A 26,931-nucleotide genomic window follows, 5' to 3' on the forward strand; every position below is an offset into this window, starting at 1 on the left:
CCACATCTACTTAGGTGCCTGAGCCAAATCCCATGAGTCTCTTTGACCTTCACCTCTTTCACAACCAATCCACCACCAAGTCCCGCTCACTTTACCTCTTTACTGTTTCTCAAACCTGACCATTTACCCTCATCTCCATCCCTGCACCATTCACCGCCACCTGTGGTCCAGCTCAGACCTCAGGTTCCTTTTCAATACTGTAGGTGACTGATCTTTAGGATCCATTAAGCCTGATCTTGCCCTACTGCCAACTCTGCTTAAAACCCTGCAGCCTGTTGGCCAGGCACAGTGGCTCATGCCTGTAATCCCAGCACTTTGGGAGGCTGAGGTGGGCAGAGCACCTGAGGTCAGAGGTTCGAGACCAGCCTGGCTAACATGGTGAAACCTGGTCTCTACCAAAAATACAAAAATTAGCCGGGTGTGGTGGCGCATACATGTAATTCCAGCTACTCGGGAGGCTGAGGCAAGAGAATCGCTTTAACCCGGGAGGTGGAGGTTGTAGTGAGCTGAGATCATGCCATTGCGCTCCAGCCTGGGTGACAAGAGCGAAACTTGGTATAAAAAAAAAAAAAAAACCCTTCAGGCCTTGGAGATGAAGGTGAGCCCCTGAGGTGGCTACAGGGCCCTTCCAAGCCTGGCCCTTACCCACCTTTCTGGTCTCAAATCATTCTCCTTCACTGACTGACCTCAGCCACTGTAACTGCCCAATGGGTTCACTTTGCCCGCTGCCTGGACAGACCCAATTTATCAAAACACGGGCTATTGAAATAGAGAAAGACTAATTCACGCATATCTGGCTGCGTGGAAGACCGGAGTTTTATTACTACTCAAATCAGTCTCCCATTTGGGGATCAGAGTTTTTTTTTTTTTTTTTTTTGAGATGGAGTGCAGTGGCCGGATCTCAGCTCACTGCAAGCTCCGCCTCCTGGGTTTACGCCATTCTCCTGCCTCAGCCTCCCGAGTAGCTGGGACTACAGGCACCCGCCACCTCGCCAGGCTAGTTTTTTTTTTGTTGTTTTGTTTTTTTAATTTTCTGTATTTTTTTTTAGTAGAGACAGAGTTTCACCGTGTTAGCCAGGATGGTCTCAATCTCCTGACCTTGTAATCTGCCCATTTTGGCCTCCCAAAGTGCTGGGATTACAGGCTTGAGCCACCGTGCCCGGCCTTGGATCAGAGTTTTTTTTTTTTTTTTTTTTTTTTTTTTTTGAGACGGAGTCTCGCTCTGTCGCCCAGGCTGGAGTGCAGTGGCCGGATCTCAGCTCACTGCAAGCTCCACCTCCCGGGTTTACACCATTCTCCTGCCTCAGCCTCCCAAGTAGCTGGGACTACAGGCGCCCGCCACCTCGCCCAGCTAGTTTTTTGTATTTTTTTAGTAGAGACGGGGTTTTTCCGGGTTAGCCAGGATGGTCTCGATCTCCTGACCTCGTGATCCGCCCGTCTCGGCCTCCCAAAGTGCTGGGATTACAGGCTTGAGCCACCGCGCCCGGCCTTGGATCAGAGTTTTTAAAGACAATTTGGCGGGTAGGGGCTGGGGAAGTGGGGAGTGCTGATTGGTCAGATTGGAGATGGAATCATAAGGGGTTGAAGTGAGGTTTTCTTGCTCTCCGCTATTCCTGGGTGGGATGGCAGAAGTGGTTGAGTCAGATTACCAGTCTGGGTGGTGTCAGCTGATCCATGGAGTTCAGAGTCTACCAAATATCTCAAGCACTGGTCTTAGGTTTTGCAGTTGTGATGTTATCCCCAGGAGCAATCTGGGAAGCGTCAGACTTCTGCAGCCAGGGGCTGCATGACCCCTAAATCGCAATTTCTTTCTTTCTGTTTTTTTTTTTTTTTTTTTTTGAGACAGAGTCTTACTCTGTCGCTCAGGCTGAGTGCAGTGGCACAATCTCAGCTCACTGTAGCCTTTGTGTCCCAGGTTCAAGTGATTCTCCTGCCTCAGCCTCCTGAGTAGCTGGGGCTACAGGTGTGTGCCACCACACCCAGCTAATTTTTGCATTTTTAGTAGAGACAGGGTTTCACCGTGTTGGCCAGGCTGATCTTGAACTCTTGACCTCAAGTGGTCCACTCACCTCAGCCTCCCAAAGTGCTGGGATTACAGGCGCAAGACACCGCATCCAAACCAATTTTTTTTTTTTTTTTTTTTTTTTTTTTTTTGAGATGGAGTCTTGCTCTGTCACCAGACTGGAGTGCAGTGGCACAATCTCAGTTCACTGCAACCTCCGCCTCCAAGGTTGAAACGATTCTCCTGCCTCAGCCTCCTGAGTAGCTGGAACTACAGGCATGTGCCACCATGCCCAGCTAATTTTTGTATTTTTAGTAGAGACAGGGTTTCACCATGTTGGCCAGGATGGTCTCGATCTCTTGAGCTCATGATCTGCCTGCCTCGGCCTCCCAGAGTGCTGGGATTATAGGTGTGAGCCACTGCACCAGACACAATTTTCTTAACAGTATCTTTTGAAGAGCAAACGTTTTTAGTTTTGATGAAGTCCAGTTTATATATATATTTTTTCCTACAGTTTGTTCTTTTTGTGTTCTATCTTTGTTTACTTTAAGGTTGGAAAGATTTTTTTTTTTTTTTCTTTTTTGAGATGGAGTCTCGGTCAGTCACCCAGGCTGGAATGCAACGGCACGATCTCAGCTCACTGCAACCTCTGCCTCCCAGGTTCAAGCGATTCTCCTGCCTCAGCCTCCCAAGTAGCTGGAATTACAGGTGCCGGCCACCACGCCTGGCTAATTTTTGTATTTTTAGTAGAGACAGAGTTTCACCATGTTGGTCGGTCTGGTCTCGAACTCTGGCCTCAAGTGATCCGCCTGCCTCGGCCTCCCAAAGTGCTGAGACTGCAGGTGTGAGCCACCATACCCAGTCCTGAAAAGCCTTTATCTCAGTGTGTAGCTCAGTGTGGGCACCACTGTGACCGACCTTAGGGTCTGTTCCCCCAAACCCCTGAGCTGTGGTGGGGGCAGGGACTGGGTCTATGTTGCTCGCCACCGCACCCACCCTGCAGAGCCTTGTGCCTCGCCCACAGGAGCCACTCACGGGACACTTACGGAGCACTGAAGCAAACCGGGCAGAAATCGAACCATCTCCAGCTGTGTGGTTCACTGTGTGAAACGCAAAGTCAACAAGGCCTTTGACCTCCAGGCAGGAAATGTCAACGAGAAAGATGCAGCTTCCAGAAACACTTGGCAGGGACCCAAAAGCCTTTTAACCAGTGCCCTTGACACTGACTTCTGACACTTTGATTCTAATTTACTTTGGCAAGAGTGAGCAATTGGCTACAGGAATGTTAATTTCACTTTTCATCACTTTTCATGCACTGTTCCTATACCTACACATTACCAATAGGGGCGCTATCGGTGTTGGGGCCTGGACTCGAGCACTGCAGAACATTTGACATCCCTGACACCCCCTCCTTGTCTGTGACATCCTCCACTAGGATGAGGTGACTGAGCCACTGACCTCCAGCTCAGAATATTAGGGGATACCAAAAAGCTCAGTAATTAAGACAAAAAGTTAATGCAATATTATTTTAATTTATTTTATTTTTAATTTATTGATGTTTTTGAGACCAAGTTTTGCTCTGTCGCCCAGGCTGGAGTGAAGTGGCACGATCTTGGCTCACTGCAACCTCTGCCTCCTGAGTTTAAGCAATTCTCCTGTCTCAACCTCCCCAGTAGCTGGGATCACAGGCACGTGCCATCACATCTGGCTAATTTTCTTTCTTTTTTTTTTTTTTAGACAGAGTTTTGCTCCTGTTGCCCAGGCTGGAGTGCAGTGACGCGATCTTGGCTCACTGTAACCTCTGCCTCCCGGGTTCAAGTGATTCTCCTGCCTCAGCCTCCCTAATTTTTGTATTTTTAGTAGAGACAGGGTTTCACCATGTTGGCCAGGCTGGTCTCAAACTCCTGACCTCAGGTGATCTGCCTGCCTCAGCCTCCCAAAGTGCTGGGATTATAGGCATGAGCCACCATGCCTGGCCAATATTATTTATCTTAATTGCTAAGTTTTTGATGCCTTCCCTTAAATGTTGCACTCCAGGTGACTGTCTCACTTCCCTCACTCTGGTCACTGCCCCGCTCACAACACCCTGTGTTTCCCAAACCCCTGGTCATCTGAGAAGCCCTGGGAGTCATATAAGCCTCAGTCAATATGAATGGCATCCTTAGCCATGCCATTTTACACATCAGGAAACAGGCAGGGAGAGGCATGTGTCTCTCCCCTAACCCACCTGCTCAGGAGGGTCCTCAGGCTCAAAGAATCTCAGGCTACAGGGAGGTCAAAATGGACACAGAAGGAGACAGGCAGGTTCTTTGTCCTGCCTAGATGCAGTGGGTACATGGACTCAGCTTCAGAAAGGACGAAGGGGATGGCACCGGAGGGGAAGGAAGGAGAGAAGCGAGTATGCCTGGGCCATCCACACCCAGCTTGGCCCAACCCTCCAACCTCTGGAAGGGTTCCTTAGTTCTCGGGTCCACTACTATTAAGCATCTGCTCTGTGTCAGGCACACGGGAAGCATCAGAGTCATAGACATGACATACCCAGCTGACCCCTGAGTCTGATGGTGAATTCACACATGAAACACGACGCAACATGGGTTGCAGGGGGCACATGTGCAAAGGGTATTATGGAGCAGATGGGAGGGAAACCCGCCTGGCTTGGAGAGTGGAGACTGAGACTTCCTGGAACACTTAGCTGAGTCTTAGGGAATGAGTGGGAATAACACAAACAGGGGGTGGCTGTGAAGGGTGCTTCAGGCAGAGAGGACGGCATGAGCAAAAAGGCCAGGAGAGGGGATGCTTTGGGGCTGGAGTGGAGTGGGGTGAGAGCGGGGATGAAGGGGGCTGGTGATGAAGACAATGGGAGCTATGGAGACAGGTGTTCATGGCAGGGAGTTGGAAAGAAATGGGGGAAGGAACGAGCTGGCAGGGCGGGCTAAAGATGGCCCACCTCTCCTTAGCTGGTAGAGCCTGGTCCGGGTTGCCACCAGCTGCCTTCCTCCCAGGAAAAGTGCAGAGGTGAACTTATGTTCTCTTGGGAAAGATGCTCCTGACAGTCATTGGGTACCCATGGTATGCCAGGCAGGGCCTCTACTAAGGCTCCCACAGACACCCTCTCCCTTCCAGCCCAGCCCTGAGCACACTGCCCGTGTGGGGAGGGAAGGGTTAAAGGCTCCTTCCCCAGTCTCCTGCCATCTGGTCTTGCCCCCTGCTTTCTCCCCGCCTGTGAAAATGGGGTGATGGGATGCCTCCAGGTTCTTTGGCTCTACTTGGACCCTCCCGAGTCTGGGTCAAACTTGGAGTAACATCGAGGAAGCAACATATATGGCTTTGACTGGGCTGCCTCTTGTCACCCACCTCTACTGGGATCCAGGCAAGAGATTAAGGACAAAACAAAGCTATTGGACAGATTTGTAGGATGTATTAATAATATTATGCTGCCAGTGAACAAGCTGTTTTGTCTCATGATTAAAATAAACAAGTCCTTTTTCTGTTTTGACAGTAATTTGGGAAAATATGCACAGTATGGATACTGGTGAAAATGTACCATATGGCTGGGTGTGGTGGCTCAGGTTGGGTATGGTGGCTCACGCCTGTAATCCTAGTACTTAGGGAGGCTTGAGGTGGATCACTTGAGCTCAGGAGTTCCAGACCAGCCTGGCCAACATAGTGAGACTTCATCTCTCAAAAAAAAAAAAAACAGTACCATATGACCTGTTACCTGTCTTCTAGCTTCCTACATTTTCAGCTGCTACACTGTTCTGTCTGTTATAGACTGCAGGGAAATACTGCAGGAGACGCTATCTTTTGGGGGTAGGATTATGGGTGTTTTTTTTTTTTTTTTTTCTTTTTCGAGACAGGAGTCTCACTCTGTTGCCCAAGCTGGAGTTCAATGGTGCAATCTCTGCACACTGCAACCTCTGCCTCCTGGGTTCTCGCCATTCTCCTGCCTCAGCCTCCCGAATAGCTGGGACTACAGGCCCACGCCACCACACCCAGCTAATTTTTTGTATTTTTAGTAGAGATGGGGTTTCGCCATGTTGGCCAGGCTGGTCTTGAACTCCTGGCCTCAAGTGATCCACCTGCCTCAGCCTCCCAAAGTGCTGGGATTACAGCCATGAGCCATCATGCCCAACAGCTTTTATTTTATGTGTTTCTATGTTGTGTAGATTTTCTACAGTTTATGCATTATAGGAGAAGTGGTGTAGTACAGTGATTAAAAAAGCAGACTATCTGGGTTTGAATCCTGGCTTCCTAACTTGCATATCTTCATGACCTCGGGCAAGTCCTTTATCCTGTCATCCCTCAGTTTCCTCATCCATACAAATGGGGATAATTAATGATGCATATTGGTAGAGTTATAAAGGATTGAATGAGTTTGTAATTTTTTTTTTTTTTTTTTTTTTTTGAGATGGAGTCTCCCTCTGTCCCCATGCTGGAGTACAGTGGCGTGATCTTGGCTCACTGCAACCTCCACCTCCCGGGTTCAAGCGATTCTCCTACCTCAGCCTCCCAAGTTGCTGGGATTACAGGCACACACCACCACGCCTGCGTAATTTTTGTATTTTTAGTAGGGATACTAGGTCAACCCATGTTGGCCAGGGTGGTCTTGAACTCCTGACCTCGGGTGATCTGCCAGCCTTGGCCTCCCAAAGTGCTGGGATTATAGGCGTGAACCACCTCGCCTGCAAGTTCATGCTTATTAACATTCTATTTGCTATGAACGGTGGCTGGCACATTGTAGGCACTATGGAAGTACATTACATAAATGCAAAATTACTTTTATAGTCAGAAATGCAGACCAGCCTGGGTAACACAGTGACCCCATCTCTACAACAAATGAAAAATTAGCCTGGCATGGTGACCTGCGACTGTGGTCCCAGCTACTCAGGAGGCTGAGGTGGGAGGATCGCTTGAGCCCAGGAGGTTGAGGCTGCAGTGAACTGTGATCGTGCCACTGCACTACAGCCTGGGCAATGGGAATGAGATCCTGTCTCAGAAAAAGCACAAGATTTTGTTAATTTAACAATTTCCCAAGTAATATATGAATAGTCTTTTACAAGGAATAATATAAAAGCGGAAACTTTTTTTTTTTTTTTTTTGAGATAGAGTCTTGCTCTGTCGCCCAGGCGGTCATGCAGTGGCACTATCTTGGCTCACTGCAATCCCCTCCTCACGGATTCGAGGAATTCTCTGCCTCAGCCTCCCTACTAGCTGGGATTACAGGTGCCCGCCACCACACCTGGCTAAGTTTTTTGTATTTTTAGTATAGACGGGGTTTCACCGTCTTGGCCAGGCTGGTCTTGAACTCCTGACCTTGTGATCCACCTGCCTCGGCCTCCCAAAGTGCTGTGATTACAGGCGTGAGTCACTGCGCCCAGCCGGAAACCTTTTTCAAATAATCCTTGGAGGCAGATTTGTTTACAACCTGTTTGGATTTAGCCTGAGTGCTAACGCAGGACCGGAAGAGTGAGTGGGTGGCATTCAGGGACAGTCCCTGCCCTGGGCCCCACAGTGGGGGAAAAGGGAGGGGCATGGTCCACTGCTGTGGGTTTTTCATGAGCACTGGCTGAACTTGCTGTCCCCAAAGAGCCCCTCTGTGATTTTTGTTTGTTTGTTTTTTAAGCAGGGTCTCCCTCTGTCACCCAGGCTGGAGTGCAGTGGCATGATTACAGTTCACTGCGCAGCCTCAACTTCCTAGGCTCAAGCAATCCTCCCACCTCAACTTCCCAAGTAGCTGGGACCACAGATGTGTGCCATCACACCCACCTAATTGCCCAGGCTGGCCTGGATCTCCTAGGCTCAAGTGATCCTCTTGCTTCAGCTTCCCAAAATGCTGAGATTAGAGTCATGCGCCACCGTTGCCTGCCCCCCCGTGATGTTTTCTCCCGTGAAGCACAGGCTGAAACCTGGGTCACTAATTTCTCCAGGAATAGGCTAGGCAGAGACCAGACACCCTGACATTCAGTTTGCTAACCTGCCTCCTTGAAACGTGGGCCTGCTTGCCATCTGGCTCGTAGGAGTACTGAAAAGAGTTTCAGGATCCTCAGGACTACCACTGTGGACCTATGGGGGCCCAGGACTCCCCCAAATAAGGAACAGCTGTTTGAGAGCAAGTATCATCCCCGGGACATTTGGATGTGTGCCTGAGGGTGTCACGCACCATCCTGCCACCAAGTGTCTTTCAGAGCTGGGAGGACTTGGCGAGGAAGCCCCCGTCCCTGCCAGCCCCGTGATGTGGGAAGACTCTGAGATGTGGCCGCTGCTATCCACTTGGGTCATGTATTCACCTTTTCAGCATTTCCTGACCTGAGCCCTTCTCTGCAGAAGCCTATGGCCACTGGTGCCAGGAGGAAGACTGTGGGGTGGGGAGGCAAGACGTGGGTTTTGGGTGAAAGGTCTTTCAATAAAGGGCAAAGAATTCAAGCTCATTCCTTACTTCACAGGGGCAGCAGCCTGTGGGGAATGAGTCATTGGGATCAGAGCTGAGCAAAGGCCACTATGAGGCTGCAGCCAGGGCTTCCTCAGAGGAGCCCCCCCCTCGCCACTCCCGCCAACCTTCAGAGCACACTCTGCTCCCCCTGTGCCCTCCTGGCTCCAAAATGACCACCTTGAAGGAAAAACCCAGGTCACTAATTTTTCCTGGAACACACCAGGTGGAGACGGAATTCAGGAACACCCCTGGGGCACCATGTGGGCTGGTTCTGGAATGCGTTGCCCTTGGGATTTTTTTCTTCCATGATTTGTATCAGTTCCTCTTCAGAGCCAATCATTAACCTCGCTGAGAGCCCTCGCTTGAGAAGCCACAGGAACAAGTGACTGGTTGAGGCTGGAAATGTGGAGGTGGCTCCATGGTGTGCCCAAATCTTCGGCTTCCCCAGACGGAGGAGCTGAGTTCTCAGTCATGGCCTGGCCAGGGTCCCCTGGCAGTGTTTCGGCCTGGGTTCAGCCTCTGGTTAGATGGCAGAGGCCTGGATATGTACATAGTCCCTCTGCCGTGAGCAGTGCTACCTTCTGGGAGCTGAGCGGGTTGGTGATGGCTGGGGATGGGGGAGCAGCTTTTAGCAGCATTCAGCAGGGTGGAGGGGGTTTAAGGTTTACCCACCCACGACAGCGTGACACCCCCCTAGGCTGTAAAACACCAGCTGAGTAAGCAGCTCTGCTCTGGGCAGCAGGGGCAGCATCCCCACCGCTGCCTGGGCTTGGGTCCCCAGCCCATCATTTTTGGATCTGAGGTAGGCCTGGGCTCCTCCAGTTTAACGTCTCAGGCGACAATGAAGCCACTCAGACAGCCCACCCGTACCCCAATCCATCTGGCGCCATCTCTCAGTCTGACCACCTGGCTCAAACGTTGCCCACTCTCAAACGTCAAGGCCTTTGGGACGGGCCCCAGCGCCACCGGCGAAGACTAGCCCGGAGAACCAAAGCCAGGGGACTCTGCTGGGATGGGGTTTGGGAGTGGGCTGTGCACCGCAGTCAGGAATCACCCACCCACAAGGCCACGGGACTGTCCCCCGTCCCTGGGGGAACTCTAGCCGGATTAGAGCCCTCCTGTGGCTGTGGCGAGAAAGGGTCGCCCGCGTTTTGGGAGGTGGGATCCTGCAGGGCGGGGGACCCTCCTGGCGCGCTAGCCAGCGCTTAGATAAATTCAGGTTTATTTATGGGGGGCTGCCATGGGCGGCTTGGGCTCCGGGCGCCGCTACTGACCATGACCGCGGGGTAGAGCGGCTCGAGGAAGGCAGTCAGGAAATGGTAGAAGAGGCTGGCGCCACCCGCCAGGCCGTAGGACAAGCAGCCGGCGCCGCAGTCGAGCGCCACGCCCAGCGTGCGGTGGTAAGCGCCGTGCAGCACGGTCTGCGCGTTGTCGTGCCACACCAATAACTTGAGCGAGTCCCACTCCAGGCACCACGAGTAGGGGTTGCGGCTCAGCAGGTAGACCACGCTGCGGCGCGGGCGGCCGCCGAGCGGGGAGCTGCGGCGGTAGGTGACTCCCAGGCACACCCACGAATTGGACACCTCCACCTCCCAGTAGTGGTGGCCCTCGGACCGGCCGCAGGAGCACAGCACCTGCGGCCACTGCTTGAAGCCTAGGAAGGGGCCGCCCCCTGTCAGGGGCTCCAGGAGGATCCCCAGGTTCAGCATGGAGCGGGTCTCCTAGAGCAGGAACATCGCCGGCTGTGGTGGGGTCAAAGTTCAGGTTGCAGTAACCTGTGAGGTGGCGATGGGGATGCCGGATCAGCAGCCTTCATTCAGGGCAGGACGCTGGGTTGCAAGGCATTTGCATACAAGTCAGGGGTTGCTTCCATCCACGCTCCTGTCCACACACTCAGCCCGATGCTCAGACACAGCCTGGAGGGTGAGTGGGTGCTGCCCAAGGTTGCCCTCCTCCCCCCACCATCAGACCCTAACATCATCTCCCTTTGTATTTGTTCAGGCACACAAGACTGAGTGGGGGCCGGGCGAGGTGGCTCATGCCTGTAATCCCAGCACTTTGAGAGGCCAAGGCGGATGGATCACTTGAGGTCAGGAGTTCAAGACCAGCCTGACCAACATGGTGAAACTCCATCTCTAATAAAAATACAAAAAAATGGCAAGACATGGTGGCGGGCACCTGTAGTCCCAGCTACTTGGGAGGCTGAGGCAGGAGTATCACTTGAACCCAGGAGGTGGGGGTTGCAGTGAGCCGAGATGATGCCATTGCACTACTCCAGCCTGGGAGACAGATCAAGACTCTGTCTCAAAAAAAAAAAAAAAAAAAAAAAAATGCCAGGCGCAGTGGCTCACGCCTGTAATCCCGTAATCCCAGCACTTTGAGAGCTGGTTGAAGAAGCTGAGGCCCACGTCTAGCAGCCAGGTCCAGAGCTCAACCACGTCTCTGGCAGCTAGGGGAAGCTCTGCGTTTCCTCACAGTTGATGCCCATCAGGGGTTCCATGCAGGCTGAGAACTGCTTCAGTCGGAGGATCTCCTGGATGCAGGGAGGGGCCAGAGGTACCACCTGTTAGCCAGGACCCACACAGATGCCAGGGGCCCAGAGGCCTCCAGAATCATGGGCCTGTGGAGCAGAAGCTCCCCCTTTCCAAACCTGGGCATCTCCTTTTCCTCCTCCTAGCTGTTTGGACATCAGAGGTCAGGGCTTTGCCAAGGACTTGGCCACTGTGGCCTAGTGTGCATTAGGCAAAGGGGATTTTCAGAAAATGATGGGAGTATTTTAGTTGCGCCTTGAACTGCTTAATAAAAGCCATTGCCAAATGCTTCCCATTGTGCACAGGGGACAAGGTGAGCGGTTGCCCTAGACACCTGCCCAGGGTGTGATGGCAACTTAAAGGAAGCTGGAGTTCCCAAGCACAGGGAACTCCAGTCCAGACCCTGTCCCGAAAAGGCTGCTGCTTGGCCCCGCCCACTACTTACAGCAACATCAGTCCAGGCTTCAGGGCCAGGCCAGGATTGGGGAAGCCAAAGGGATTTCACGATTCTTGTTTTTTGAGACAGGGTCTTAGTTTGTTGCTCAGACTGGAGTCCAATGGTGCAGTCTTGGGTCACTGCAACCTCCACCTCCTGGGCTGGAAAAGGGATTTCATTCCAGGCTATATAGATTGTTCTGGCCTCACTCTCAGCCACGATCCAGGGAAGTCTGGAGAAACTTAGACTGTGTTAGATGCCTGGAATCCCATGTGTTCCAGGGAAACCAAGGCAGGAAAGTTAGGGTAAGGCTGAGCTCCGAAGTGGAGAAAGCCAAGGGTGTTGGTGTAAGTGTGAGACAGAAGACTGGAATGGGGAGGCTCCCTGAGGCAGGGGAATGGACACAGTGATGCACCCTAAAGGCTGATCTAGTGTGTGTGTGGTTTTTTTTGAGACACAGTTGCGCTCTTGTTGCCCAGGCTGGAGTGCAATGGTACGATCTCGGCTCACTGCAACCTCTGTCTCCAGGGTTCAAGCGATTTTCCTGCCTCAGCCTCCTAAGTAGATGGGATTACAGGTGCCTGCCACCATGCCTGGCTAAATTTTGTATTTTTAGTAGAGATGGGATTTCACCATGTTGGTCAGGCTGATCTCAAACTCCTGACCTCCGGTGATCCTCCTGCCTCAGCTTCTCAAAGTGTTAGGATTACAGGCATGAGCCACCACACCTGACCAAGATCTGACGTGTTTGTGGGTGGAGGGAGAGTGGAAGCTGTGATGGGGCCTGAGCCAGAGGCAGAGGGGTGGGACCTTGCCTGCAGAAGTTGCCGGTTGCTTTGGTTGATGAGCAGGGTGTCTGCCTCCAGCTTCAGGAACCGGTTGTGGCTCTGCTGAATAGAGCTGCTCAGTATCCCCAGGGCGGCCGCTTCCTCTTTCTCCACGAAACCCAAGATCTGCATCTGCAGCTGTTCGACCTCCTGGATGATCTCTGAGAAGCGGGTGTTCACCTCACCTCACATTGGCTGGATCAGTTTCTGGATGTTGTGGGGTATGTAGAGAGGTCTCTGTGAGCTCCACTCCAGCAACCCGACTGTCACAGCCCGGAGCCCACGTTGGCATCCTATCCCTGCCTGCCTGGTTCCACACCATCCACTCCAAGTCCTGAGAAGTCCCTGCAGCCCGATGCAGGGCGCTGGGGAGCCTGGGCCTGGGGTGGGGTGGGCCAGCCTTATCGAGAGAAACGCCACCCGGCCCTGGTGCTTTTCACTGTCAGCGGCGATGATCAGCATCTGCTTCTCCACAGTGTCCTGGACCTTTTGAACCTCTACCTAGGGTAGAGTGTTGGGAGAGAGGAGAAGGGGCCCCTGATTCAGAGAAGTGGCCTTGGAGAAGCCCTTCTGCAAACAGGCCCATGTCCAAGCCCAGCAGAGACATCCCCCATGCATTCGTCTGCTCAGCTTAATGAGGATGAGAGCCCAGTGCTGGAGGGCCCACGGTCTAGCCCTCTGCTTGGAGCGCTGCTCCCACTTGCTGAGAGCCTGTCTCTGTTAGAAGGAATCACATTATTTGCTCCTGACAGTGATGATCATAGGGTTTCAGGCCACAGGAAGGGATCTTGGAGAGCTCTGGGAGGCAGTAGGGCCAGGAGGGGCGTAGCAGGTATACAGCCATGTGGGCGCCCTGGGGCAGTGCTGCCAGGCCCAAGTCCCACATAAGCCTTTAGTCTCTACCTATCCTAGCAACGGGCATTTTCATTGTTATATTACACAACAGTGCGATTTCAAGTGCTGTCCACTAACCACTGCTGGCCCTTAGCAACATAAGCTCATGCCAGGTTGTAAATCAATGTAGTCCTTCTTTCACTGACAAAGTCTTCTTTTTTTTTTTTTCAGGCAGGGTCTCGCTTTGTCCCCCAGGCTGGAGCACAGTGGTGCAATCTCAGCTCACTGCAACCCCTGTCTGCCTCCCCGGCTCAAGCCATCTTCCCACCTTAAGCCATCTTCCCACCTCAGCCTCCTGAGTAGCTGGGACTACAGGCGTGCACCACCACGCCAGGGAATTTATCTACTTTTTGTAGAGATGGGGTCTTGCCATGTTGCTCAGGCTGGTCTCAAACTCCAGAGCTCAAGTGATCATCCTGCCCTGGCCTCCCAAAGTACTGGGATTACAGGCTTGAGCCACCACACCCAGCTGTTTTACAAAATATATATATATTTTTTTTCCAGACAGAGTCTTGCTCTGTCGCCCAGACTGGAGTGCAGTGGCACCATCTCGGCTCACTGCAAGCTCCACCTCCTGGGTTCACGCCATTCTCCTGCCTCAGCTTCCCCAGTAGCTGGGACTACAGGTGCCCGCCACCATGCCCGGCTAATTTTTTGTATTTTTAGTAGAGACGGGGTTTCACCATGTTAGCCAGGATGGTCTCGATCTCTTGACCTCGTGATCTTCCCGCCTTGACCTCCCAAAGTGCTGGGATTACAGGCGTGAGCTACAGTGCCCAGTCACAAAATCTTGCAATGAAAAAAGTGTCAGCCAGGCGAGGTGGCTCACGCCTGTAATCCCAACTCTTTGAGAGGCCAAGTGGGGGCAGATCACCTGAGGTCAGGAGATCGAGACCATCCTGGGTAACATGGTGAAACCCCATCTCTACTAAATACAAAAGTTAGCTGGGTGTGGTGGCATGTGCCTGTAATCCCAGGTACTCGGGAGTCTGAGGCAGGAGAATCTCTTAAACCTGGGAGGTGGAGATTGCAGTGAGCCAAGATTGCACCACTGCACTCCAGCCTGGCAACAGAGCGAGACTCCGTCTCAACAAAAGTGTCAGGCCGGGCGCGGTGGCTCACACCTGTAAGCCCAGCACTTTGGGAGGCCGAGGTAGGTGGATCACGAAGTCGGGAGATCGAGACCATCCTTGCTCACATGGTGAAACCCCGTCTCTACTAAAAATAAAAAAAATTAGCCAGGTGTGGTTGCGGGCACCTGTAGTCCCAGCTACTCGGGAGACTGAGGCAGGAGAATAGGGAAATGGCGTGAACCCGGGAGGTAGAACTTGCAGTGAGCAGAGGTTGTGCCACTGCACTCCAGATTGGACAACAGAGCGAGACAATGTCTCAAAAAAAATTAAAAAAAAAGGTGTCGGCTAGGCGCAGTGGCTCACACCTATAATCCCAGTACTTTGGGAGGCAAAGGCGGGCAGATCACAAGGTTAGGAGTTTGAGACCAGCCTGGCCAACATGATGAAACCCCGTCTCTACTAAAAATACAAAAATTAGCCAGGCATGGTGATGCGTGCCTGTAATCCCAGCTACTCAGGAGGCTGAGGCAGGAGAATAGCTTGAACCTGGGAGGCAGAGGTTGCAGTGAACCAAGATCGCCTCATTGCACACTAGCCTAGTCAGCAGAGCAAGACTCCGTCTCAAAAAAAAAAAAAAATATATATATATATATATATATATATATGCAAATATAGGCTGGGCGTGGTGGTGCATGCTTGTAATCCCAGCTACTTGGGAGGCTGAGGCAGGAGGATTGCTTGAACCTGAGAGGTGGAGGTTGCAGTGAGCTGAGATTGAGTTACTGCCCTCCAGCCTAGGCAATAGGGCAAGACTCTGTCTCAAAATAAATAAATAAATATATAATAGAATATAGTAAACACAATTTGATTTCTTTGTTTTTTTTGAGACGGAGTCTCGCTCTGTCACCCAGGCTGCAGTGCGGTGGCGCGATCTTGGCTCACTGCAAGCTCCGCCTCCCAGGTTCACACCATTCTCCTGCCTCAGCCTCCTGAGTAACTGGGACTACAAGTGCCCGCCACCACGCCCAGCTGATTTTTTGTATTTTTAGTAGAGACGGGGTTTCACCGTGTTAGCCAGGATGGTCTCGATCTCCTGACCTCGTGATCCACCCACCTCGGCCTCCCAAAGTGCTGGGATTACAGGTGTGAGCCACCGCGCCTGGCCATGATTTCTTTTTTTTTGAGACAGAGTCTCACTCTGTTGCCCAGGCTGGAGTGCGGTGGTGCAATCTTGGCTCACTTCAACCTCTGCCTCCCAGATCAAGCGATTCTTGATTCTCATGCCTCAGCCACTTGAGTAGCTGTGATTACAGGCATGCACCACCATGTCTGGCTAATATATATATATATTTTGGTGTATTTTAGTAGAGACGGGATTTCTCCATGTTGGCCAGACTCGTCTTGAACTCCTGGACTCGAATGATCTGCCTGCCTCGGCCTCCCAAAGTTCTGGGATTACAAGCATGAATCACCGCTCCCAGCCTTAAACACAATTTGAAAATGGAGGCGGCCTGGCGTGGATGCTCACGCCTGTAACCCCAGCACTTTGGGAGGCTGAGGCGGGTGGATCACCTGAGATCAGGAGTTCAAGATTAGCCTGGCCAACACGGTGAAACCCGGGCTCTACAAAAAATACAAAAATTAGCTGGGCGAAGTGGCGGATGCCTGTAATCCCAGCTACTTGGGAGGCTGAGGCAGAAGAATTGCTTGAACCTAGGAGGCAGAGGTTGCAATAAGTCAAGATTGTGCCATTATACTCCAGACTGGATGACAAGAGAGAAACTCCATCTCAAAAAAAAAAAAAAAAAAAAAAAAGAAAGAAAGAAAGAAAGGAAAATGGAGGAAAGTGGGGGGGGATTTACACAACCTGAAGTGAAGAGCTTGTATTTCGATATGTTGATATAGGTTTCATACATACAATTCCCCATCCTTATTTAACTCACTTGTACCTTTTGATGTCACAACATGACCCCGGTGACCATGACTTTAATAGCTGCTTGATTTTCTTCCAAGGAAATGTGAAAAAAATAATGTCTTCATTTAGAAATATGACTGATGGGGGCTTGGCAGGGATTACTAGGCTCCAAAAGACGCTGTGTCATCTTCCAGCCCCACTGTCCACATTTAGAAGTGACAACATTCATGAACTAAGTCAACATCCACCAAAAATAACGTAAGATAAAGCTCACCGTTCTGGAACATGGAAATGACACACACAGACCTCACCCACCAATCTCTAAGCTGGGACAACAAACGCTTGCAGTGAAACTTCTCTAAAATGTCAAATTAGCATATTCTTTCCCTCAATATAAAGTTTCAATAAACTTGACTCAATCTGCCTTTATTTTAAAAACCTAACAAAAGATGTATTTAAATCCTTGAAAAAATTAACTTTAGGCAGGGTGCGGTAGATCAGCCCTGTAATCCCAGCACCTTGGGAGGCCGAGGCGGGCGGATCACCTGAGGTCAGGAGTTCAAGACCAGCCTGACCAACATGGTGAACCCCCCCCAATCTCTACTAAAAATACAAAATTAGGGCCGGGCACGGTGGCTCAAGCCTGTAATCCCAGCACTTTGGGAGGCCGAGACGGGCGGATCACGAGGTTAGGAGATCGAGACCATCCTGGCTAACACGGTGAAACCCCGTCTCTACTAAAAATACAAAAAACTAGCCGGGCGAGGTGGCGGGCGCCTGTAGTCCCAGCTACTCAGGAGGCTGAGGCAGGAGAATGGCGTAAACCCGGGAGGCGGAGCTTGCAGTGAGCTGAGATCCGGCCACTGCAGTCCAGCCCGGGTTACAGAGCAAGACTCCATCTCAAAAAAAAAAAAAAAAAAAAAAAAAAAAAATACAAAATTAGGCAGGCGTGGTGGCACATGCCTGTATCCCAGGTACTCGGGAGGCTGAGGCAGGAGAATCACTTGAACCCAGGATGTGGAGGTTGCAGTGAGCCAAGATCGTGCCATTGCACTCCAGCCAGGGCAACAAGTGTGAAACTCTGTCTCAAAAAAAAAAAAAAAAAAAAGAAAGAAAAAGAAAAATTAACTTTATACTGTGTACACAAATAAATTTCTCTTATACAGCTAAATATGATTACACACTTTGTTTAAAAAATGTTTTTTCCACTAATGACATTTCACATGTATTTCTACATAAACTATCTTTCCATTCTTCTGGGAATGTGTCCTAAGAGCTGACAGACGGACAGTTGAAAATACCTTCACACAGCTGGGCATAGTGGCTCAGGACTGTAATCCCAGTACTTTGGGAAGCCAAGACAGGTGGATCACCTGGGGTCAGGAGTTCGAGACCAGCCTGGGCAATATGGTGAAAACCCATCTCTACTAAAAATACAAAAATTAGCTGGGTGTGGTGGCAGGTGTCTGTAATCCCAGCTACCTCGGGAGGCTAAGGCAGGGGAATCACTTGAACCTGGGAGATGGAGGTTGCAATGAGCCAAGATGGCACCACTGCACTCCAGCCTAGGCAGCAGAGCAAGACTTCATCAAAAAAAAAGAAGGAAAGAAAGAAAGAAAGAGAGAGAGAAAGAAAGAAAGAGAAAGAAAGAGAGAGAAAGAAGAAAGAAAAAGAAAGAAGAGAGAAAGAAGAAAAAGAAAGAAAGAAAGAAAAAGAAAGAAAGAAAAAGAAAGAAAGAAAGAAAGAAAGAAAGAAAGAAAGAAAGAAAGAAAGAAAGAAGAAAGAAAGAAGAAAGAAAGAGAAAGAAAGGAAGAAGCCGTGTGCAGTGGCTTACACCTGCAATCCCAGCACTTTGGGAGGCCGGTGCAGGCGGCTCATGAGGTCAGGAGATCAAGACCATCCCGGTTAACACAGTGAAATCCCGTCTCTACTAAAAATACAAAAAATTAGCTGGGCGTGGTGGTGGTTGCCTGTAGTCTCAGCTACTCGGGAGGCTGAGGCAGGAGAATGATGTGAATCCGGGAGGCGGAGCTTGCAGTGAGCCTAGATGGTGCCGCTGCACTCCAGCCCGGGCGACAGAGCAAGACTCCGTCTCAAAAAAAAAAAAAAAGAAAAAAGAAAAGAAAAGAAAGAGAAAGAAAGACAGAGAGAAAGAAAGAAGCCCTCACACAACGTACCACTTTCTTCCTCAGTAGTGTTTATAAGATTTTTTTTTTTAAGACAGTCTTGCTTTCTCGAGAAGGTTGCAGTACAGTGGCACAATCATAGCTCACTGCAGCCTCGACCTCCTTATTAGCTAGGACTCCGGATGCACGCCACCATATCTGGCTAATTAAAAAAAAATTTTTATGGTAATGAGATCTCATTATGTTGCCCAGGCTGGTCTCAAACTCCTGGGCTCAAGTAATCCTCCTGCCTCGGCCTCCCAAAGTGCTGAGATTCCAGGCATGAGCCACTGTGCCTGGCCTGCTTTTTTTAATAGATTTTATTATAGTTATTGGTTAAATTTCCAGTCTTGTGTTTTCTTTTCTCTTTTTATTTTATTTTGTTTTATTATTTTTTTTTTGAGACAGAGTCTCGCTCTGTCACCCAGGCTGGAGTGCAGTGGCGTGATCTCCGCTCAACACAAGCTCCACCTCCCAGGTTCACGCCATTCTCCTGCGTCAGCCTCCCGAGTAGCTGGGACTACAGGCATCTGCCACCACGCCCGGCTAATTTTTTTGTAGTTTTAGTAGAGACGGGGTTTCATCGTGTTAACCAGGATAGTCTTGATCTCCTGACTCCCACCTTGGCCTCCCAAAGTGCTGGGATTACAGGCGTGAGCCACCGCGCCTGGCCGTGTTTTCTTTTCTTGAATGCATTATGTTTATTTATTTATTTAGAGATGGCGTCTTGCTCTGTCACCCAGGCTGGAGAACAGTGGCACGATCTTGGCTCACCACTTCCTCCGCCTCCCAGATTCAAGTGGTTCTCCTGCCCCAGCCTCCTGAGTAGCTGGGGTTACAGGTGTCTGCCACCAACGCCTGGCTAATTTTTATATTTTTAGTAGAGATGGGGTTTCATCATGTTGGCCAGGCTGGTCTCGAACTCCTGAGCTCAAGTGATCCCTCTGCCTTGGCCTCCCAAAGTGTGGGATTACAGCTGTGAGCCACCGTGCTGGATCCATATTTATTTTTCAATTTATATTTACTAACTCCATTATCTGTATCCTCTTTTTCTCAATTTTATTTTTGTAGAGACGAGATCTCACTTTGTTACCCGGGCTGATCTTGAACTCCTGGGCTCAAGTGATCATCCTGCCTTGGCTTATATCTTCTTTTTTTCTTTCTTTTTCTTTTTTTTTTTTTTTTTGAGATGGAGTCTTGCTGTGTCATCCAGGCTGGAGTGCAGTGGCGCGATCTCGGCTCACTGCAAGCTCCGCCTCCCGGGTTCGTGCCATTCACCTGCCTCAGCCTCTCGAGTAGCTGGGACTACAGGCACCTGCCACCTCGCCCAGCTAATTTTTTGTATTTTTAGTAGAGATGGGGTTTCACCATGTTAACCAGGATGGTCTCAACCTCCTGACCTTGTGATCCTTAACATGGATGGTCTCGATCTCCCGACCGTGTGATCTGCCCGCATCGGCCTCCCAAAGTGTAGGAATTACAGGCATGAGGCACCACACCCGGCCTTGGCTTATATCTTCTATGGCTATTTTCCATTTTTTCCTCCTGGTTTTTAGTCAGATCGTCTTTTGTTCTCATATGTCTGTAGTGTTTCCTCATACACCTATAATTTTATTACAAAAATTGTAAACATGGCCGGGCGCGGTGGCTTACACCTATAATCCCTGCACTTTGGGAGGCCGATGTGAGTGGATCACGAGGTCAAGAGATTGAGACCATCCTGGCCAACATGGTGAAACCCTGTCTGTACTAAAAATACAAAAACTAGCTGGGTGTGGTGGCACATACCTGTAGCCCCAGCTACTCGGGAGGCCGAGGCTGGAGAATCCCTTGAACCTGGGAGGCAGAGGTTGCAGTGAGCTGAGATTTTGCCACTGTACTCCAGCCTGGGTGACAGAGTGAGACTTTGTCTCAGCAAAAAAAAAAAAAAGAAAAAAGAAAAAAAAATTGTAAACATATTTAAAAGGAGAAAGACAAGTAAAAAAATACTCATGTAACCTTCATTCATTTTCATCAGTTATTAACATGAAACCAATCTCTTGTTTCACTATTATCTGCTCTGATTTCTCCTTCCTTCACTGGAGTATTTAAAGCAAATGCCAAACATGAATTCCATCCACAAATAGGAATGTCTTTACTTTTAAGAGGTAAGAATTCTCTCTTTTGAAAACCAAACCACAATATCATTCTCTCTCTCTCTCACGTACATATTCCTTTATATTAGTCAATGTTTAAATGTCTGTAACTGTCGTATAAATGCATTTTTGCTGTTAGTTACAATCAGGATCCCCACAGGTCCTCACATTGCATTTGGTTTCTTTTTCTTTTTCTTTTTCTTTTTTTTTTTTGAGATGGAGTCTCGCTCTGTCTCCCAGGCTGGAGTGCAGTGGCTGGATCTCAGCTCACTGCAAGCTCCGCCTCCCGGGTTCACGCCATTCTCCTGCCTCAGCCTCCCGAGTAGCTGGGACTACAGGCGCCCACCACCTTGCCCGGCTAGTTTTATGTATTTTTTAGTAGAGACGGGATTTCACCGTGTTAGCCAGGATGGTCTCGATCTCCTGACCTCGTGATCCGCCAGTCTCGGCCTCCCAAAGTGCTGGGATTACAGGCTTGAGCCACCGAGCCCGGCTCTTTTTCTTTTTTTTGAGATGGAGTCTCGCTCTGTTGCCCAGGCTGGAGTGCAGTGGTGCGATCTCAGTTTACTGCAAGCTCCGCCTCCCAGGTTTTACACCATTCTCCTGCCTCAGCCTCCCGAGTAGCTGGGACTACAGGCGTGCACCACCTACGCCCGGCTAGTTTTTTTGTATTTTTAGTAGAGACAGGGTTTCACCGTTTTAGCCAGGATGGCCTCGATTTCATGACCTTGTGATCCACCCGCCTCGGCCTCCCAAAGTGCTGGGTTTTGCATTTGGTTTCTAAATGTTCCTTAAATTTATAACAGCTCCCTTCATGGGAACATGACAAAACACCGTCTCTACAAAAAATACAAAAAAAAAAATTAGCCAGGCATGGTGTCTCCTGCCTCTAGTTCCAGCTACTTGGGAGGCTGGGGTGGGAGGATTGCTTGAGCCCACGAGGTTGAGGCTGCAGTGAGCAGAGATCATGTTAGTGCACACTGCAGATTGGGCAACAGAGGAAGTCCCTGTCTCAAAAATAATGGTAAAAATAATAGTGGACCGGGCGTGGTGGCTCATGCCTCTAATCCCAGCACTTTGGGAGGCCAAGGCATGTGGATCAACTGAGATCAGGAGTTCAAGACCAGTCTGGCCAACATGGTGAAACCCCATCTCTACTAAGAATACAAAAATTAGCCGGGCATGGTGGCACGTGCCAGCAGTCCCAGCTACTGGGGCAGCTGAGGCAGGAGAATCACTGGAACCTGGAAGGCAGAGGTTTCAGTGAGCCAAGATCTCACCACTGCACTCTATCCTGGGTGACAGAGTGAGACTCCATCTAAAAAAATAATAATAACAGCTCTTTCTCCCATGTTTTCCCCCTTGCCACTTTTGTTGAAGAAACAGAGTCGTTTGACCTCTGCAGTTTCCCCTTTCTGGGTGTGGCTGGTTGGATCTCCATGTACCATTTCCCCTGTTCCTCTATTCTCAGTGTTTCGTGTAAGCTGCTGGGATTCAGGTTTAGTTTTTGGCAAGCAACTTTCATGCTTGGTGTCATCTACTTCTGACTGCTTAAAATCAGAATGTCTGGCTGTCTCTGCCTGGTTTGTGTTGATTGTCTACTGAACATTGTGTGTGAGGAATTGGAGTGGTGATTTAAGGCTAAGGATGGTACTCTATTCCTTCAGAACGGATTAATGACTGTTACTGGCAGTAGGCTAGGGACACCAGCAATCCTAAATCACCTTAGTCCATTCAGGGACTAAGATGACTCAAAACTGGACTCCAGTCCTTTTGGAGGTCTGGTCTCTTTTGGCTCATCCTGCCACCCGGCGTGTGCTCCCTCAGGATCCCAACCCTAAGCACAGAGGCTCTGCTAGGAGCCCTTCCCTGGTACAAATATCTTCAATATTTGTTCCATATCCCTGTGAACCAGGAGCAGCTTTGACAGCTTCTCAGACGCCCCCACCAGAATTACCAGATCCACCAAGGAGAAAAGCCTTGAAATGCTGGGTCACTTCTCCGGGTTTCCTCCTCCTCCTTCTTCTTCTTTTTTTTTTTTTGAGATGGAGTCTCGCTCGTCACCCAGGCTGAAGTGCAGTGGCCCTATCACGGCTCACTGCAAGCTCTGTCTTCTGGGTTCACGCCATTTTCCTGCCTCAGCCTCCCGAGTAGCTGGGACTACAGGCGCCCGCAACCACGCCTGGCTAATTTTTTGTATTTTTAGCAGAAAATTTTCTGCTAAGCGGTTGCAGTTTCACCGTGTTAGCCAGGATGGTCTCGATCTCCTGACCTCGTGATCTGCCCACCTTGGCCTCCCAAAGTGCTGGGATTACAGGCGTGAGCCACCGCACCGGGCCCAGGTTTCCTTCTTCTACTGATCTTGGCCCTGTAATGCTGTGCTAGAATTCACCTGTATGCGCGTGCACACACACACACACACACACCCTATGTATATATGTATGTGTCTCTCTCTCTTTTTCCAGCTCTTTTCAGAGAGAATGTTGGTCAGAATTATGTGGTCCACAATCCTCAGAAATGGAGCATCATCTGGCTTTTTAAAAGCTTTTCCTTTTTTATATTTAGGGCATCTGCATATTTATTTATTTATTTACTTACTTACTTAGAGATGGAGTCTCACTTTGTTGCCCAGGCTGGAGTGCAGTGCATGATCTCAGCTCACTGCAACCTCCGCCTCCAGGGTTCAAGCAATTATCCTGCCTCAGCCTCCTCAGTAGCTACGACTACAGGCACGCACCACCACGCCCAGCTAATTTTTGTATTTTTAGTAGAGATGGGGTTTCACCATGTTGGTCAGGCTGGTCTTAAACTCCTGACCTTGTGATTCACCCGCCTCGGCCTCCCAAAGTGCTGAGATTACAGGCGTGAGCCACCATACCCAACCACAGAGTCTAACTTTTTATTTTTATTTTTATTTATTTATTATTATTATTATACTTTAAGTTCTAGGGTACATGTGCATAACGTGCAGGTTTGTTACATATGTATACTTGTGCCATGTTGCTGTGCTGCACCCATCAACTCGTCAGCACCCATCAACTCGTCATTTACATCAGGTATAACTCCCAATGCAATCCCTCCCCCCTCCCCCCTCCCCCCTCCCCATGATAGGCCCCGGTGTGTGATGTTCCCCTTCCCGAGTCCAAGTGATCTCATTGTTCAGTTCCCACCTATGAGTGAGAACAAGAGTCTAACTTTTAAGTCTCTGCGTGGGGCTTGATCCAGCTGGGAGCTGCCACTCCATCCCCGCTGCCCTTGTCTGGGTTCTGCCCAATCTCTCCTGGCCTCCAGCATCCCCCATCCCATCCTGTCTTCTGCAGGCCTTCAAGACTCAGTTTCGGTTCTTCAGTGCACAGCACGGTCCTGGCATGGGGCAGCTGTGCAGCCACATGGCAGTAAGAAAGTGTATGTCTGGGCCAGGCATGGAGACTCACACCTTAATTCCAGCACTTTGGGAGGCCAAAGTGGGTGGATCACTTTAGCCCAGGGGCTTAAGACCAGCCTGGGCAACAGGGTGAAACTCTGTCTCCACTAAAAATACAAAAGTACCCGGGCGTGGTTGTTCATCCCTGTAATCCCAGCTACTTGGGAGGCTGAGGCAGGAGAATCTCTTGAACCCAAGAGGCAGAGGTTGCAGTGAGCTATCGCACCATTGCACTTCAGCCTGGGCAACAAGAGTGAAACTCCATCTTGAAAAATAAATTAAAATAAAACATTTTTTTAAAAAAGCGTATTTTTGGCTATGCACATTGGCTCACGCCTATAATCTCAGCACATTGGGAGGGTCACTTGAACCCAGGAGTTTGAGACCAGCCTGGGTGAAACCCTGTTTCCTTTTTTTTTTTTTTTTTTTTTTTTGAGGCGGAGTCTCGCTCTGTGGCCCAGGCTGGAGTGCAGTGGCCAAATCTCAGCTTACTGCAAGCTCCGTCTCCCGGATTTACGCCATTCTCCTGCCTCAGCCTCCCGAGTAGCTGGGACTACAGGCGCCCGCCACCTCGCCCAGCTAGTTTTTTGTATTTTTTAGTAGAGACAGGGTTTCACTGTGTTAGCTAGGATGGTCTCGATCTCCTGACCTCGTGATCCGCCCGTCTCGGCCTCCCAAAGTGCTGGGATTACAGGCTTGAGCCACCGCGCCCGGCCAAAACCCTGTTTCTATAAAAAATATGAAAAATTAGCCAGGCGTGGTGGTGCACACTTATGGTCCCAGCTACCTGGAATGCTAAGGTGGGAGGATCACCTGAGCCCAGAGAGGTCCAGGCTGCAGTGAGCTGTGATCACACCAGTGCATTGCAGTCTGGGTGACAGAGCGAGACCCTGTCTCAAAAACAAAGACAAAAACAAAAAACAAAAACTAAAAGGAAACTGGATGTTTGCTTTTGTCCTGTGATCTGTGATAGCGAAACCAGCACTGCAAGGCTTTCCAGCACTGGGCTGTCACATCCTTATCCATCTTCACAGTCTATCTAGTTCAAGAACTCTATGGCATAACCCAAAGCCATCTTTTAAAAATATGGGCTTGGCCGGGTGCGGTGGCTCAAGCCTGTAATCCCAGCACTTTGGGAGGCCGAGATGGGCGAATCACGAGGTCAGGAGATCGAGACCATCCTGGCTAACACAGTGAAACCCTGTCTCTACTAAAAAAAAAAATACAAAAAACTAGCTGGGCGAGGTGGTGGGCGCCTGTAGTCCCAGCTACTTGGGAGGCTGAGGCAGGAGAATGGTGTAAACCCGGGAGGCGGAGCTTGCAGTGAGCTGAGATCCGGCCACTGCACTCCAGCCTGGGAGACAGAGCGAGACCCCGTCTCAACAAAATAAATAAATAAATAAATAAAAATAAAAATAAAAATAAAAATATGGGCTTGTGGCTCAACATGGTGGCTCACACTTGTAATCCCAGCACTTTGGGAGGCTGAGGCGGGCAGATCACTTGAGCCCAGGAATTTGAGACCAGCATGGCCAATATGGCAAAACCCTGTCTCTACCAAAAATACAAAAATTAGCCGGGCTTTGTGGTGCAGGCCTATAATCCCAGCTACTCAAGAAGTTGAGGCATGAGAATTGCTTGAATCTGGGAGGTGGAGGTTGCAGTGAGACGAGATAGCACCACTGCACTCCAGCCTGGGCGACAGAGCAAGACCCTGTCTCAAAAAAGAAAAAAAAAGGGGGTGGGGTGGGGGCTTGTTAGCTGTATATCCCAACTGAGCAAAGCAGGGCATTTTTTTTGTTTTGTTTTGTTTTTTGAGATGGAGTCTCGCCCTGTCACCCAGGCTGGAGTACAGTGGTGCCATCTTGTCTCACTGCAATCTCTGCCTCCTGGATTCAAGTGATTGTCCTGTGTCAGCCTCCCCAGTAGCTGGGATTACAGGTGCCCGCCACCACACCCAGCTAGTTTTTTTTTTTTTTTTTTTTGAGACGGAGTTTCGATCTTGTTGCCCAGGTTGGAGTGCAACGGCATGATCTCAGCTCACCGCAACCTCTGCCTTCCGGGTTCAAGCGATTCTCCTGCCTCAGCCTCCCAAAGTGCTGGGTTACAGGTGTGAGCCACCACACTCAGCCTAATTTTTGTTATTTTTAGTAGAGACAGGGTTTCACTATATTGGCCAGGTTGGTCTTAAACTCTTGACCTCAGATGATCCACCAGCCTCGGCCTCCCAAAATGCTGGGATTATAGGCGTTAGCCACCGTGCTGGCCAGCAGGGCATATTTTGAGAATGTTTTGCTCTTGATTTGCCAATTGCGTAGATAGTACAATGTGTGTAAAGTTATCAGAATGAAATGTGAGTAGAAGCAATGAAACAGTAGTCCAATCTTGGGCAAAAAACAACCCAATAATTTGTTATTTCTTTGAGACAAGATCTTGCTCTGTCACCCAGCCCAGGCTGGAGAGCAGTACCATCACATCAGTTCACTGCAGCCTTGACCTCCCAGGCTCAAGCAACCCTTTCACCTCAGCCTCTCAAGTACCTGGGTCTATAGGTGTGAGCTACTGCTCCTGGCCAAGAATATTTTTTTTTCTTTTTTTTTTTTGAGACAGGGTTCCTTGCTGTGTTGCCCAGGCTGGAGTATAGTGGCGCAATCATAGCTCCCTGCAGCCTTGAATGTGATCCACCTGCCCCGGCCTCCCAAAGTGCTGGGATTACACGAATGAGCTACTACACCTGGCCAATATTTTATTTTTTTTTATTTATTTATTTTTGAGACAGAGTCTCACTCTGTTGCCCAGGTTGGAGTGAGTGCAGTGGCATGATCTTGGCTCACTACAACAACCTCTGCCTACCGGGTTCCAGTGATTCTCCTGCCTCTGCCTCCTGAGTAGCTGGAATTACAGGCACCCGCCACCATGCCTGGCTCATTTTTGTATTTTAGTAGAGACAGGATTTCACCATATTGGCTGGACTGGTCTCGAACTCCTGACCTCAGGTGATCTTCCCACCTTGGCTTCCCAAAGTGCTGGAATTACAGGCGTGGGCCACCACGCCCGGCCCTGATCTTTTTTTTTTTTTTTTTAAATTGGGCAGACCTC

Source organism: Chlorocebus sabaeus, chromosome 16, assembly GCF_047675955.1.
Source record: "Chlorocebus sabaeus isolate Y175 chromosome 16, mChlSab1.0.hap1, whole genome shotgun sequence".
Taxonomy (NCBI): Eukaryota; Metazoa; Chordata; class Mammalia; order Primates; family Cercopithecidae; genus Chlorocebus; species Chlorocebus sabaeus.